Source organism: Schistocerca cancellata, chromosome 9, assembly GCF_023864275.1.
Source record: "Schistocerca cancellata isolate TAMUIC-IGC-003103 chromosome 9, iqSchCanc2.1, whole genome shotgun sequence".
Classification (NCBI taxonomy): Eukaryota; Metazoa; Arthropoda; class Insecta; order Orthoptera; family Acrididae; genus Schistocerca; species Schistocerca cancellata.
The window spans coordinates 23648750-23663492 of NC_064634.1; the positions used below are offsets into that span (position 1 = coordinate 23648750).

Consider the following 14743-nt stretch of genomic DNA (forward strand, 5'->3'; position numbering starts at 1 on the left):
CAGGTTGGCAGGACGTCAGAAATTGTGGCCTGGAGTTTGAGATCCATTAAGACGATAACGCTATAGCCATCAAGCCGTGCTAAGGAACAGTATGCATTTATTCAGTCACCGGAACAACATAGAATTTTGGGAGATACTGGAGAAGGCTGTCCTTAAACGTTCGCTTATTTCCGAACAATAGCTACAGGCCATCTGTAGGAAGAATAACCAAATTGTAGGCCGATTCGACCAGTGCAATATACTCAGTTAACGATATGAGACGTACTGGAACAGAATGACTTGACATGCATGTCACGATCTTTCCTCTTTTCGCATTATCCGACCTATTTTTCCCAAATCCCTCTAGCGGGAATAATTCTGCTGACTTGTCTCCCCACGTCAGTTTACACATTGCACAAGCAGTAAAAGCAGCTTAGGAGAAATTTCGGAAGGGGAGTAAAGTTCAGAGATATAAATAAAAGCTTTGAAATTTGTCGATGACATTGTCTGTTAGACACGTCAAAAGACTTGATAGCTGAATTGCACGGAAGGGATAGTATATCGAAAAAGAGGCTATTTCATGAACATCAGATAAAGTAAAATAAGTGTCGAAATAAATCGGTCAGTACAACAGCGCACCTGATGATGGCCACACAGGCGTGTCTGATGCTGATGGGAAGGGAAGAATTGCACGGAAGGGATAGTATATCGAAAAAGAGGCTATTTCATGAACATCAGATAAAGTAAAATAAGTGTCGAAATAAATCGGTCAGTACAACAGCGCACCTGATGATGGCCACACAGGCGTGTCTGATGCTGATGGGAAGGGAAGAATTGCACGGAAGGGATAGTATATCGAAAAAGAGGCTATTTCATGAACATCAGATAAAGTAAAATAAGAGTGTCGAAATAAATCGGTCAGTACAACAGCGCACCTGATGATGGCCACACAGGCGTGTCTGATGCTGATGGGAAGGGAAGGCCAGCGACGTTGAGCATAAGGGACAGTGTCCGGGCAGCCGAGGAAGGACGTCTGCGGGAAAATAGATTTTGGAGCAATGAAGAAGTTCACATCGCAGTTTCTAGCCGCTCCAGAGCCAGTATCGGGTACAATATTACGGGGACTTCCTGACAACGGCGAAAAATAGCGTCATTTGTGTATGTCACTCTAGAGTGCGGTGCAGCATTCAGTAAAAGTTATAAAGTGTAATTCTTTGAAGTCCGCTCGTGCACCTGTACTCTGCTGGCGACCGTAGAGTGTGCGACGGACGGCGCTTTGTGTACAACTGCTGTGTCCCTCGAGAGTGATATGCGGGGAGAACTGTTGTTGGTAAGCCTCCGTGTGATCTCTCAGGAAATTCCAGTCACCAACTGTCTCCTCCGAATGCGAAAATATTTTGTTCACACCGACGTACATAGGTAGAAGCGATCACCATGATGAAATATGGAAAATCAGAGCTCGCACGGAAAGATACAGGTGTTCGTTCTTTCCGCGCGCTATAAGGGATTGGAACAATAGAGAATGTGAAGGTGGTTCGATGAACACTCTGCCGGGTACTTAAATGTGATTTGTAGAGTATCCACGTAGATGAAGATGAAGTCGAATCCTTCGAATTTTATCTTTATGGTATCTCCTGCGAGGTATAGGTAGTAAGGAGCAACATATTGATTGACCGTTGTAAACACGTACCTTCTCCGAATTTTACTAGTAAACTACGTGATGCATAGCGCCCCTGTTTGCCTGACATTGGAATTGAATGACCATGACCATGTCCGTGACACTTCGGCGCTTACGAAGTGAAACTGTGACTGAACGCGCTCCTCTTACTTGGATCTTGTCTGTCCTGTCTGCTGCGGATTCCAGACTGTCGAACAATATTCAGGTATCGGTCGATGAAGGATTTTATGAGCTACCTTGTTCTTCGTAGGTAGTGTCATGTCCTGAGGAATCTCTCAGTGAATTTCAGTCTCGCATCTGCCTTACTGCGTTGTCGCTCCAATTTAAATCTTCCCGTACGCATACTTCTTGATATTATACGGATGTGACAGCTTCCAATGAATGTTCTGCAAACGCATAATCAAACAGTAATGGATCTTTCGGCCTGTTCATACGGAATACTTTACATTTGTTAATGTTGAATGTCAACTGTCAATCCTCCCAGTAAACGTTGATCCCATGCAGATTTGCATTTCGGTACAGTTTTTAGACGTTTCGCGTGAGATGTGTACAACAGCATCAGCAGTGAAAGATCATTCATATGTATAGTGGATACAAATGGTTCTGTAAAACTCCGTTGGGGTACGCCCAAAGTTACTTTTACGTCATTCGAAGATGACATGCTGTGTTCTGTTTACTAGGAACTGTTCAGTCCACTCACAAACATAGTTAGATATTCCGTACGCTCGTATTTTGTTCATTAGATGGCAGTGCGGAATTGTATTGAACATCTTTCGAAAGTGAAGGCTCACGTCATCAACCTGGGCGCTAATATCTACTGCCCATGGGGTCTCGTGGACTGGACAAGCAAAGCGATCTGCGTTCCATACGATCTTTCTTTGCGGAATCTGTACTGATTCCTATAGAGCAGAGTATCTAAAAGTGCAGGGTGATCCATATAATCCTGAACTATTTCAGTGGGTCATAATTTCGCTCGTAAAAACCGGAAAGTTGTTTTAATGACCTCAGTGGCTCTGCGAGAATTAGAAGTACCGCCCGTTGTTGCCAAACTGATTGTCGTTTCTGTGCCTGAGGTCCACTGTCCGATACAATGCCGCGCTTGCTCGGCTCGTGGCAGCATCGTAGGTCGCGGTTAGTGGAGTATGCGAGTGTGTATTTCGGGCCGCGTGACAATAACGAGCAAATTAGTGATTCGTTCGTAGCATTTAACTAGCAGAAACTTGTAAGTACACACTTCGAGAGCGGGTTTTTATTGTTAAAACGTATTTGAAGACATTGATTGGTTACAACACAACGAGCGTTCGGGAGAGAATTCAATGTGCGCGATGTTCGAACAGCCGGCCGCTGTGGCCAACCGGTCCTAGGCGCTTCAGTCCGGAACCGCGCGACCGCTACGGTCTCAGGTTGGAATCCTGCCTCGGGCATGGATGTGTGTGATGTCCTTAGGTTAGTAAGGTTTAAGTAGTTCTAAGCCTAGGGAACTGATGACCATAGATGTTAAGTCCCATAGTGCTTAGAGCCATTTGAACCATTTGATGTGCAAACAAAGACAACAATTTTAGCGATCGTAAGGAAGCTGGTGACAACTGGTGAATTAAATAGTGACAGTGCTAAATATATGGCTCATCATTGAGTGTAGAGGTTATTGATAATGTTCGAAGGCTCTTGGAGAACTTTTCATGGAAATATTTGCGTCCAACGAGTCATTTGATATGGTACATGTCAAAGAACTGCGAAGAATTCGGCATTGCGACTATGCAGATGACGCAAGCATTACAAAACACAACTCATGAGAAAAGAATGCGTTGCTGTCGACGATTTCGGGGATTTTTTTATTGAACGTCCAGACATACTCTTCATAACTTGGTTTACAGATGAGGCATAGTTTCATCTGTCTGGTTACATCAACGTACAAAACAGCAAGTACTGGGCTGGTGTAAAGACCCCATATTATCCGCGAGACATCACTGCACGATGAAAAAGTTGTAGTGAGGTGCACGGTGTCAGCTTCCAGGTTTCTTAGCCCCAGTTTCTTTGATACGACCGTAGACATTGGAGTTTATACGGGGTCTTCAATACATTTGTTGAGCAATTGGATGACGTCGGACTTCAAGGAGGTTATTTCCAACAAGATGGAGCAACGTGTCTCTCGTTTAACGCTTCCGTGCAACTTGTAACCAGTGTCTGATCTCAAAATATTTGTGGCGCCCCCGATCGCCTGACCTAACACCCCTTCCAGAGATTTTTTTTTTTTCATAGGGGGATCATAGAAGTGGAGTGTACAAGAACAGACCACGGACAACTATAGATCTCCGTGAGATCATTACACACGAAATAAGAAACATTGGCGAGGATACACTTCACACAACGTCGCGGAATGTGGTAAAATGAGTACATTTGTGCATCGATTCTGATGGAGAGCACTTACAGCATTTGCTGTGAGGACTTCGTATGTAGGTGTATAATCTCCCAGTTGTGTATTTTCATCTCTTAACCCTAGACACCTAAGGCGGGGGGGGGGGGGGGGTCGTTTGAACCCACAATTTTTTTTATGTCCCCTGCTTTTGCCCAAGTAACTTTCAAACTACATATTCCCTTTGAGTTATTGTTTGTTGGCTATTTTATGAAACGTTAGTGTCAGTATATTTTATAGAAAATTCCTGCTTCGAAAGGAAAAATAAACTAACTTATTATGGGTCCAACACGCCCCCCCCCCCTTTAGGCTTCAATGCTATAGAAAATTTCCCTTGGTAGGATTTCGTATTTCTCATCTCTACAAGAATGCAAGTTAGTTTCTTGTTGGTTGGTATTCTTGATATTCACAACAATCGGTTTACTTTCAGAGGAAGTGATTGTTGATGTCAGTCAGCTGTTATTTATCTTGTAAACTTGCAGTGAGTTAGTGCAGTTCCCTACTGTTCACACCCAGACTTAGAAGTGACTAAAAGAATACGTGACTCGTCTTTAGAAAGAGTTCTGAATGAAATTTGAGATGACGATTCTGATTCGGGGAGTGAAAGTGAGTATGAGGATGGTGTTATGGAGTATGATTCAGATCGTGAAAGTGATGTGGATGTTAGAGAAGATGAAGATAGCGCACCTTCAGGCAGTGACCATCGGGATGTTATTGTGGCCAAGTCTGGAAGAAGGTACGTAACCACACAGCCTAGAATTCCTCGGAGGTCTGTTGCTAATATAGTAAGAGGGCAGGCAGGAGTAACTCCAGCTGGTGTTTGCCATTCACCTGGAGAGGCCTTGAAGTTACTGCTTACGCCTGACATCATGGATGTTATAGTAAAACATTCAAATGAAGAGGCAGTTAGGCGAAATGTTACTTTGACTAATGAGAAGGAATTGTATGCCTTTATAGGATTCCTGATACCTATGGGGGCAAATAAGGACAATTGTCAGTGTACACGATCTTTGGTCAGACCTAATGGGTCGGCCAGTTTACAAGAATATTATGGCAAGGAACTTATTGCAATCATAAGGTATCAGATAGATTATATAATGGTAAGACAGAGATTTAGGAACCAGGTTTTAAATTGTAAAACATTTCCAGGGGCAGATGTGGACTCTGACCACAATCTATTGGTTATGACCTCTAGATTAAAACTGAAGAAACTGCAAAAAGGTGGGAATTTAAGGAGATGGGACCTGGATAAACTGAAAAAACCAGAGGTTGTACAGAGTTTCAAGGAGAGCATAAGGGAACAATTGACAGCAATGGGGGAAAGAAATACAGTAGAAGAAGAATGGGTAGCTTTGAGGGATGAAGTAGTGAAGTCAGCAGAGGATCAAGTAGGTAAAAAGACGAGGGCTAGTAGAAATCCTTGGGTAACAGAAGAAATATTGAATTTAATTGATGAAAGGAGAAAATATGAAAATGCAGTAAATGAAGCAGGCAAAAAGGAATACAAACGTCTCAAAAGTGACATCGACAGGAAGTGCAGTATGGCTAAGCAGGGATGGCTAGAGGACAAATGTAAGGATGTAGAGGCTTATCTCACTAGGGGTAAGATAGATACTGCCTACAGGAAAATTAAAGAGACCTTTGGAGATAAGAGAACCACTTGTATGAACATCAAGAGCTCAGATGGAAACCCAGTTCTAAGCAAAGAAGGGAAAGTAGAAAGGTGGAAGGAGTATATAGAGGGTCTATACAAGGGCGATGTACTTGAGGACAATATTATGGAAATGGAAGAGGATGTAGATGAAGATGAAATGGGAGATATGATACTGCGTGAAGAGTTTGACAGAGCACTGAAAGACCTGAGTCGAAACAAGGCCCCCGGAGTAGACAACATTCCAGTAGAACTACTGACGGCCTTGGGAGAGCCAGTCCTGACAAAACTCTACCATCTGGTGAGCAAAATGTATGAAACAGGCGAAATACCCTCAGCTTCAAGAAGAATGTAATAATTCCAATCCCAAAGAAAGCAGGTGTTGACAGATGTGAAAATTACCGAACTATCAGTTTAATAAGCCACAGCTGCAAAATACTAACACGAATTCTTTACAGACGAATGGAAAAACTAGTAGAAGCCGACCTCGGGGAAGATCAGTTTGGATTCCGTAGAAATACTGGAACACGTGAGGCAATACTGACCCTACGACTTATCTTAGAAGAAAGATTAAGGAAAGGCAAACCTACGTTTCTAGCATTTGTAGACTTAGAGAAAGCTTTTGACAATGTTTACTGGAATACTCTCTTTCAAATTCTGAAGGTGGCAGGGGTAAAATACAGGGAGCGAAAGGCTATTTACAATTTGTACAGAAACCAGATGGCAGTTATAAGAGTCGAGGGACATGAAAGGGAAGCAGTGGTTGGGAAGGGAGTGAGACAGGGTTGTAGCCTCTCCCCAATGTTATTCAATCTGTATATTGAGCAAGCAGTAAAGGAAACAAAAGAAAAATTTGGAGTAGGTATTAAAATCCATGGAGAAGAAATAAAAACTTTGAGGTTCGCCGATGACATTGTAATTCTGTCAGAGACAGCAAAGGACTTGGAAGAGCAGTTGAACGGAATGGATGGTGTCTTGAAGGGAGGGTATAAGACGAACATCAACAAAAGCAAAACGAGGATAATGGAATGTAGTCGAATTAAGTCGGGTGATGTTGAGGGTATTAGATTAGGAAATGAGACACTTAAAGTAGTAAAGGAGTTTTGCTATTTGGGGAGCAAAATAACTGATGATGGTCGAAGTAGAGAGGATATAAAATGTAGACTGGCAATGGCAAGGAAAGCGTTTCTGAAGAAGAGAAATTTGTTAACATCCAGTATTGATTTAATTGTCAGGAAGTCGTTTTTGAAAGTATTTGTATGGAGTGTAGCCATGTATGGAAGTGAAACGTGGACGATAAATAGTTTGGACAAGAAGAGAATAGAAGCTTTCTAAATGTGGTGCTACAGAATAATGCTGAAGATTAGATGGGTAGATCACATAACTAATGAGGAAGTATTGAATAGGATTGGGGAGAAGAGAAGTTTGTGGCACAACTTGACCAGAAGAAGGGATCGGTTGGTAGGACATGTTCTGAGGCATCAAGGGATCACCAATTTAGTATTGGAAGGCAGCGTGGAGGGTAAAAATCGCAGGGGGAGACCAAGAGATGAATACACTAAGCAGATTCAGAAGGATGTAGGTTGCAGTAGGTACTGGGAGATGAAGAAGCTTGCACAGGATAGAGTAGCATGGAGAGCTGCATCAAACCAGTCTCAGGACTGAAGACAACAACAAGGTTTGATGACAAAAGTACCCGCCAGCTAAGAAGGGAAGCAGACAAGTTTACAGCAATCCGTGATGTTTTCAACAAAGTGAATGATAGGTTTCCAGTACTGTATAAACCAGGGGTCCACCTCACCAGTGATGAGATGCTCAGCTTGTTTAGAGGGCGCTGTCCCTTCACAGTATTTATGAAGGATAAACCGGGCGCCGGCCGTGGTGGTCTAGCGGTTCTAGGCGCGCAGTCCGGAACCGCGCAACTGCTACGGTCGCAGGTTCGAATCCTGCCTCGGGCATGGATGTGTGTGATGTCCTTAGGTTAGTTAGGTTTAGGTAGTTCTAAGTTCTAGGGAACTGATGACCACAGATGTTAAGTCCCATAGTGCTCAGAACCATTTGAACCATAAACCGGGTAAGTATGGCATCCTTATATGCATGAAGTCCGATGCAGTCGACAGGTACGTCTTGAATATGGAACCCTATGCAGGTAATGTTCAGAATTTGTCAAAAGAAGATCGGGGTTCGGCAGCTGACGTCAAACGTCGGGTAGCACCTGTGAAAAATACTGGTCGAAATATTGCTACAGACCGATACTACACATTGGTGGATTTGGCGGAATAGTTATACCTGACTACAAAGTTACTACAGTAGGAACTCTACAGTCAAACAGGAAGCATATTGCAGACATAATGAAGAACACGTCAAATCGAGAGCTATATTCATCAGTGTTGTTGTTCACAGACCCATCCACAGGTAGGCCTCCAGTAACTTTGGTGTCCTACATAGCAAAAACGAAACCAAGTAAAAAACTTACTGATGTTGTCAAAAATACACCAAGGTAAAGGCACTGTTGGAGGAGAGAACAATAAAACGGAGATAAATGCATATTACAATTCCACTAAAGGTGGGATTGATACCATTGATCAAATGGCGCGTATGTACACCTGCAAGAGGGGAACAAAGGGATGGCCTCTATCTGTATTTTACTCTCTCATCGACATTTGTGCTATCAATGCAACCACCATATTCATCCAGGAACATCCAAGATGAAATGAAAAGAAACACAACAAACGGGAACTTTATTTTCTGCAAGCTGGGATGGAACCAGTGAAATTGCAGGTAGAAGAAAGAAGTGCCAATGCAAGAGGGTTATCTAACCAAATTGTTCAATCAATGGAGACTATTCTACAACATAAAATCAAAGAAGTGACAACAGAAGCACGTCAGCCTCCTGCAGGGAAAGGTCGGTGCCATGTTTGTGCAAGAGAAGCTAAAACAAAGAAGCAGAAGTACAACAGTCTAAGTAAACCAAAACAGTATTGTGGACAGTGTCATAAACAAGTGTGTAACACATGCAGAAAAAATTGTGAAGTGTGTCTCTTGCCTTGAAGTTGAGGACTCAGAGTAGTCTATTCTATGTGAACACGTCTGTATTTTGTATTGTAATATGTCAATTTTTTATTCACTCAATCCGATGTTTATAACAATCAACAACATTTATAAACCGATACCTTAGTTAAAATACATAAACCATTTTGAAAGTTGTAATTTTTCGTCAGTAAACTTATTAACTACCTCTGGGCTCGCCGACCCCCCCCCCCCCCCCTTAGGCATCCAAGTTAGAAAAAAAGGCTTGGGCGTCCTAGGGTTAAAAATGCAAATGTGTCCCATTATTGGTTCAAGTGTTATGTTTCACAAAAGTAGTTCACCTGTATATGGATCGAACTGTACAACGGTAGGTTGTGGGCGGGTGTGCGCGCGCCTTCTCGCAAATGGGAATGACCTGCGCCTTTTACCATTCGCTGGGAATGCTGCTGTCAGAGGAGCGAGTGCCGGCGCGGCGAGCCCGCTGCCTGACCTACGGCGCGGAGACTTTGGCCGCCGGAGCGTGCACGGCCGGGCCACGTCCCGTTCGCCGCCGCAGCCGCAGCCGATAGGTCACGGTCGCGGCAGCAGCGCAGCGCAGTGGCTGCCGTACGGTCCCCCGTCCCACATACGCCGCCACAGCCGCAGCGGATCGCCCCTCCGCACACGCTTCCGCTCCTGCTGCACGCCTGCCGCCGGTCACCTCATACCAGTTGTCTGTCCGCCTTACTTTCAAAACACCGAATTAAACCCTGCCTTGCCAACTGAGTTCATAATTTTTATGGATCTTCATTAAGGAAAAAAAAATCCACGACGTGAACAATACTAGCAGCACACCCCCAGTTCATTAAATATAGGTCCAGGATGAATCTTTCACTCTGCTGCGAAGTGTGGGCTGTTTAGCAATTTGCTGGCCGATTAAAACTGTGTGCCAGACCGAGACTCGGAACTCGAAACCTTACTCAGAAACCTTCCCTACTGACAAGGGAACCTCCCCATCGCACCCCCCTCAGATTAAGTTATAAGTTGGCACAGTGAATAGGCCTTGAAAACCTGAACACAGATCAATCGAGAAAACAGGAAGAAGTTGTGTGGAACTATGAAAAAAAATAAGCAAAATATACAAACTGAGTAGTCCATGCGCAAGATAGGCAACAGCAAGGATAGTCTGAGCTCAGGAGCGCCGTGGTCCCGTGGTTAGCGTGAGCAGGTGCGGAACGAGAGGTCCTTGGTTCAAGTCTTCCCTCGAGTGAAGAGTTTAATTTTTTATTTTCAGATAATTATCAAAGTTCAGGGACTCACACATAATCAACTTCGCTCTCCAAAATTTCAGGACATGTTCAGATTTGCTTGGACATATGCAGGATTTGGCGGTCTACACACGTAAAAATTTGAAAACGTTAAAAACATATGTTTTGACAGAGCACAGGGAAAACTGTGCGACTGTGAAACTGTTGCATCATTTGTTGCAGTTCATGTGATAAATTCTTACCTTTTCATCACTTTTTTGGGAGTGATTATCACATCCACAAGAAAACCTAAATCAGGCAAGGTAGAAGAATCTTTTTACCCATTCGCCAAGTGTACAAGTTAGGTGGATCGAGAGCATATTCCTGTCATGTGACGCACATGCCGTCACCAGTGTCGTATAGAATGTATCAGACGTGTTTCCCTGTGGAGGAATCGTTGACCCATGATCAAATGTTTTCGGTCCCATTGGAGAGGCACGTCCTTTCGTCTACTAATCACACGGTTTTGCGGTGCGGCCGCAACACGCAGACACTAAACTTATTGCAGTGAACATAGACGTCAATGAACGAACGGACAGATCAGAACTTTGCGAAAATAGAGAAGGTAAACTTTTCACTCGAGGCAAGACTTGAACCAAGGACCTCTAGTTCCGCAGCTGCTCACGCCAACCACGGGACCACGGCGCTCCTGAGCTCAGACTATCCTTGATGTTGGCTAACTTGCGCATGAACTACTCAGTTTGTATATTTTGCTTATTTCTTTCATAGTTCCACACAACTTCTTCCTGTTTTCTCGATTGATCTGTGCGCAGTTTTTCAAGGCCTATCCACTGTGCCAACTTATAACTAAATCCGCGGGGGGTGCGATCGGGAGGTTTCCTTGTGAGCTACCCACTAACGTCCCTCACTCGCAGCTTCGCTTCCGCCAGTATTTCGTTCTTATTTCCAGAATTTTACAGAAGTTCTGCGTATCGTGCAGGAGTAGCACCCTTGGAATGAGTGGTATTGTGAAGCAATGGCGTAGCCACAGTCAAATGGGCTGCGAGGTAGGAGAGATGTGCTGGCAGAAATGAAGCTGTGACGTCGGATTCAGAGTCCTGTGTGCCTAACTCAGTAGAAAAGATACCGAATTCGAATCTCAGTCCGGTAGATGTTTACCGGTGTATCTGCCAGAATGTTTCAAAATTGGTTACTTTCAGTAAGTGTTTGGAAGTGACATCAGCACATTGACAAAATACGCTTCCTCATCAGCAGCACTTAGTATGTCGTTAGTAACGAGAAGAGTATGTGAAATGGGAACGTAGTGCTTATACGAAGAGTGACACAATCGCTACCGTTCGTGTTTCATGTACGTAACCTGTCAGAAAATATTTTCGAATATTTTGCGACGATATAATTTTTTTTTTATGAAGATGAGATCTTGGTGATCTTGCAGTTCTCGAAGAATGAATTGCAATGAAATCGAGAATTTTAGCTGCTTACAGGTGTTGATAAAAATCAACGGGGACAGTTTAAAATGTGTGCCGGGACCGGGTCTCAAACCCGGGATCTCCTGCTTACATGGCAGACGCTCTAGCCGTCTGAGCCACCGAGGGCACACAGGATAGTTCGACTGCCCGGACGTATCTCTGGAACACTCCACATTTTCAACTTACTGTCCACACACTACACTTGTAGTGCCCCTGCCCACTATACTCATTATTTGCGGCAGTCAATCTACCGATTCCCGTAGGAGCTCGGGCAATGTGGGTACATCCGCACTGAAGAAGATCATTGGCCGGTAAGCCGGTTAAATAAAGTCAGAGGAATTCTGAATGCGTCTGCCACGTAAGCAGAAGATCGTGGGTTCGAGTGCCGGTCGGATACGCATTTTCGACTGTCTCTGTAGATATTTATCAACGGCTGTAAGCAGCTAAAGGTCTGGATTTCATTGTAATTTAAGAATTTTTAGTTATCACCATTTCCTTCCGCAAGCAGTCACCTTATCTATTAGGCTATCTGAGCGCGCAGCCATGCTCCAATCAAATTTTCGTTACGAGTGTCATTCCTTCTATAACTAACGATCACTAAAATCAGAAGTTCTCCTAAGCTGTGTGTGGGTACACAATCAGAAGGGGCTCGGTGTTGGAAGAGACCGTACTTTGATTTCATCCACGTTGATAGTACAGTTCTTTTCCGGTAGGCCCACAGCATGCATGAGGTCGATGTACTTTAGTTTTGGTACAGGTTTCTGCAGCACTGTTGACTTATTTACTCATAGTGATTTCAAAGTTACACGAAGACCTCGCATCGACGTTGTGCCGTTATCGGTCGTACCTGTGCAGATGGTATAATAGATGTAAGATCCACGGAACAATTGTATACCTATTACACTATCTGCATAGGTACGCTTGACAATGGTAGAACGACGAAACGAGCTCATCGTGTAACTTCGTAATTACTACGAGTAAATAAATCAATAGTGTAGTAGGAACCTGAACCAAAACTAAAATATAATAGTCCATTGATGCCATTAATTTCATTATTCTATTTGCCTTACTAGTACTGTTCTCTCGTACGCCGTGTGCCAACTTCCGAATCGAGATACTTGCGAGATACCATTGATACAGTGGCGCGTAAAAGCTCGAGTGGCTGTACGATGAGTTGTGTCCGATATTGTTCATTATACTCAGTATGCGTACCAAACGGTGGAACATTTTTATTTTTTGACTTAAGCATGTCTGTTAGTAATTTTGACCTTTGCTTGCTCGCAATATAAGTTTAAGGTTGTTAAAATTTCAGTCTGATGAAGACATCCTTAAAGGTGCCGAGACGTAGTTCAATGTATTAAAAATTATTTGCAAGCGGTTGCCTGTGTGATTTCTCCGTCGAAACCTTACCGTTTTATTACTAGTCGATCAGATATACTTAAAGCAGGTGTTTTTCAGTGACTACCAGTTTTTAAGTAGAAATTTGTCACTGGAATAGGAGTTGTCCAGGAGAAATGATTTTAAATGAGATGTATAACTTACTTCGCTACCAGTCAGACATTTTATGTTACTGGGCAAACGATAAAAATTTTTATTCCTGCGTACTGAACTCCTCTCTGAGCCACTGACAGCTTTAAAAATACGTAAAAAGGTCATTTTTCCTTTTCGCTGTTCTCCAATTGTGACGCATTATTGATTACGAATTTCATTAGCGACAATATGTAGTATGACGGCACAGAAGCGATATTGGGTAACTTCGTGAGGCATGTTAGTTAAGACAGATGTCACTACAATAAGTCAACCGCATTTGCAGTCTTCCTGGTCATAATTTTTCAGTTGCAGATTCAAAGCATCAGATTTTGGGATTGTTTGGAGCAGTAATGGTTACGAGGGTGTCGGAAAAATAAAGCTGCGCAGTTTTTAAATTTTTGATAGTTATTTATGAAAGAGGTCGTTTTTTTATGCTACATGTCTGCAGTCGTGGTATATAGTGAAATTCCTCCGCGTACCGTAGCACGCCGCTATAGGAACCAAAAGGGAATGGCGCAGCACATTGGTGATAAAAAAAAAGCACTCCGTCTTCAGGCCACGAGTGGCCTACCGGGACCATCCGACCGCCGTGTCATCCTCATGGAGGATGCGGATAGGAGGGGCGTGGTGTCAGCACTCCGCTCTCCCGGTCGTTATGATTGTATTCTTGACCGAAGCCGCTATTATTCGGTCGAGTAGCTCCTCAATTGGCATCACGAGGCTGAGTGCATCCCGAAAAATGGCAACAGCGCTCGGCGGCCTGGATGGTCACCCATCCAAGTGCCGACCATGCCCGACAACGCTTAACTTCGGTGTTCTCACGGGAACCAGTGTATCCACTGCGGCAAGGCCGTTGCCCCGCACATTGGTGAAGTGTTTGGTAATTCGTTTTTGGCAGCAGCGTTAATATTGCAGCTGTGTCAGGTGAATCCAGACAGATAAATTGGACACTGCCGACTGGAAACAGTGACATCTATTAATTACATGAGAGTATCCGTACTGGGCGATTTAAGGTGGAGCGAGCATACAAAACTCATAGTAGGGAAGTTGGCAGACAGTTTAATTGGTAGAATCTTTAGTAAGGGCAGTTCACCCTCGAAGGAGGTAGCTTTTGAAAATCCAGGTTGTACCGATACGTGTCTATTGGTCATCACTTCTGGATGCAAAAACAATAAGATTGGTAGAGGATATAGAGAAAATCCAAAGTAGGGCGGCGCGTTTCGTTACGGTTTCGTTCAGAAAGCGGGAAAGCGTCACGGAGATGCTCATTCAAGTCTAGTGGCAGTCGCTGCAGGAGAGGGACTGTGCATGTCGCCGTGAGTGGCTGTTAAAGTTCCGAGAGCCTCCGTTCGTGGAAGAGTCAAGCAGTCAGATTGAAACTATGTGCCGGACCGGGATTCGAGCACGCGACCTTTGCCTCTTGCAGGAAAGTACTCTACCGGCTGAGCTCCCTGAGCCACAGCTTGACTTCCGCCACTGCCTCATCTGCTACCTTCCGTACTTCTCCTGCAGAACTTGCGGGGCTAGCACTCCTGGAAGGAGGAGTATTGCGGGGACATTGCTTAGTCACAGCTTGGGGGATTATGTTGAGAATAAAACTTCATGGCAACCCATTGCTTCGTCTTCACGTATCTCGCGAAAAGACCCCGAAGGGAGAATTAGAGAGGTTAGAGATCGCACGGGAGTTTACCAGCAGTGGTCCTTTCTGCGCACTGGGAAACGAGGGAACGGGGCACAGTTGCAAGA

At 44.0% G+C, this 14743-nt stretch overlaps 1 pseudogene; it reads right to left on the reverse strand.

Moving 5' to 3' along the window:
• Window positions 1-13737: 13737 nt before the first annotated feature.
• On the reverse strand, window positions 13738-13855 carry LOC126102454 (5S ribosomal RNA; annotated as a pseudogene).
• Between the last annotated feature and the right edge of the window lie 888 nt (window positions 13856-14743).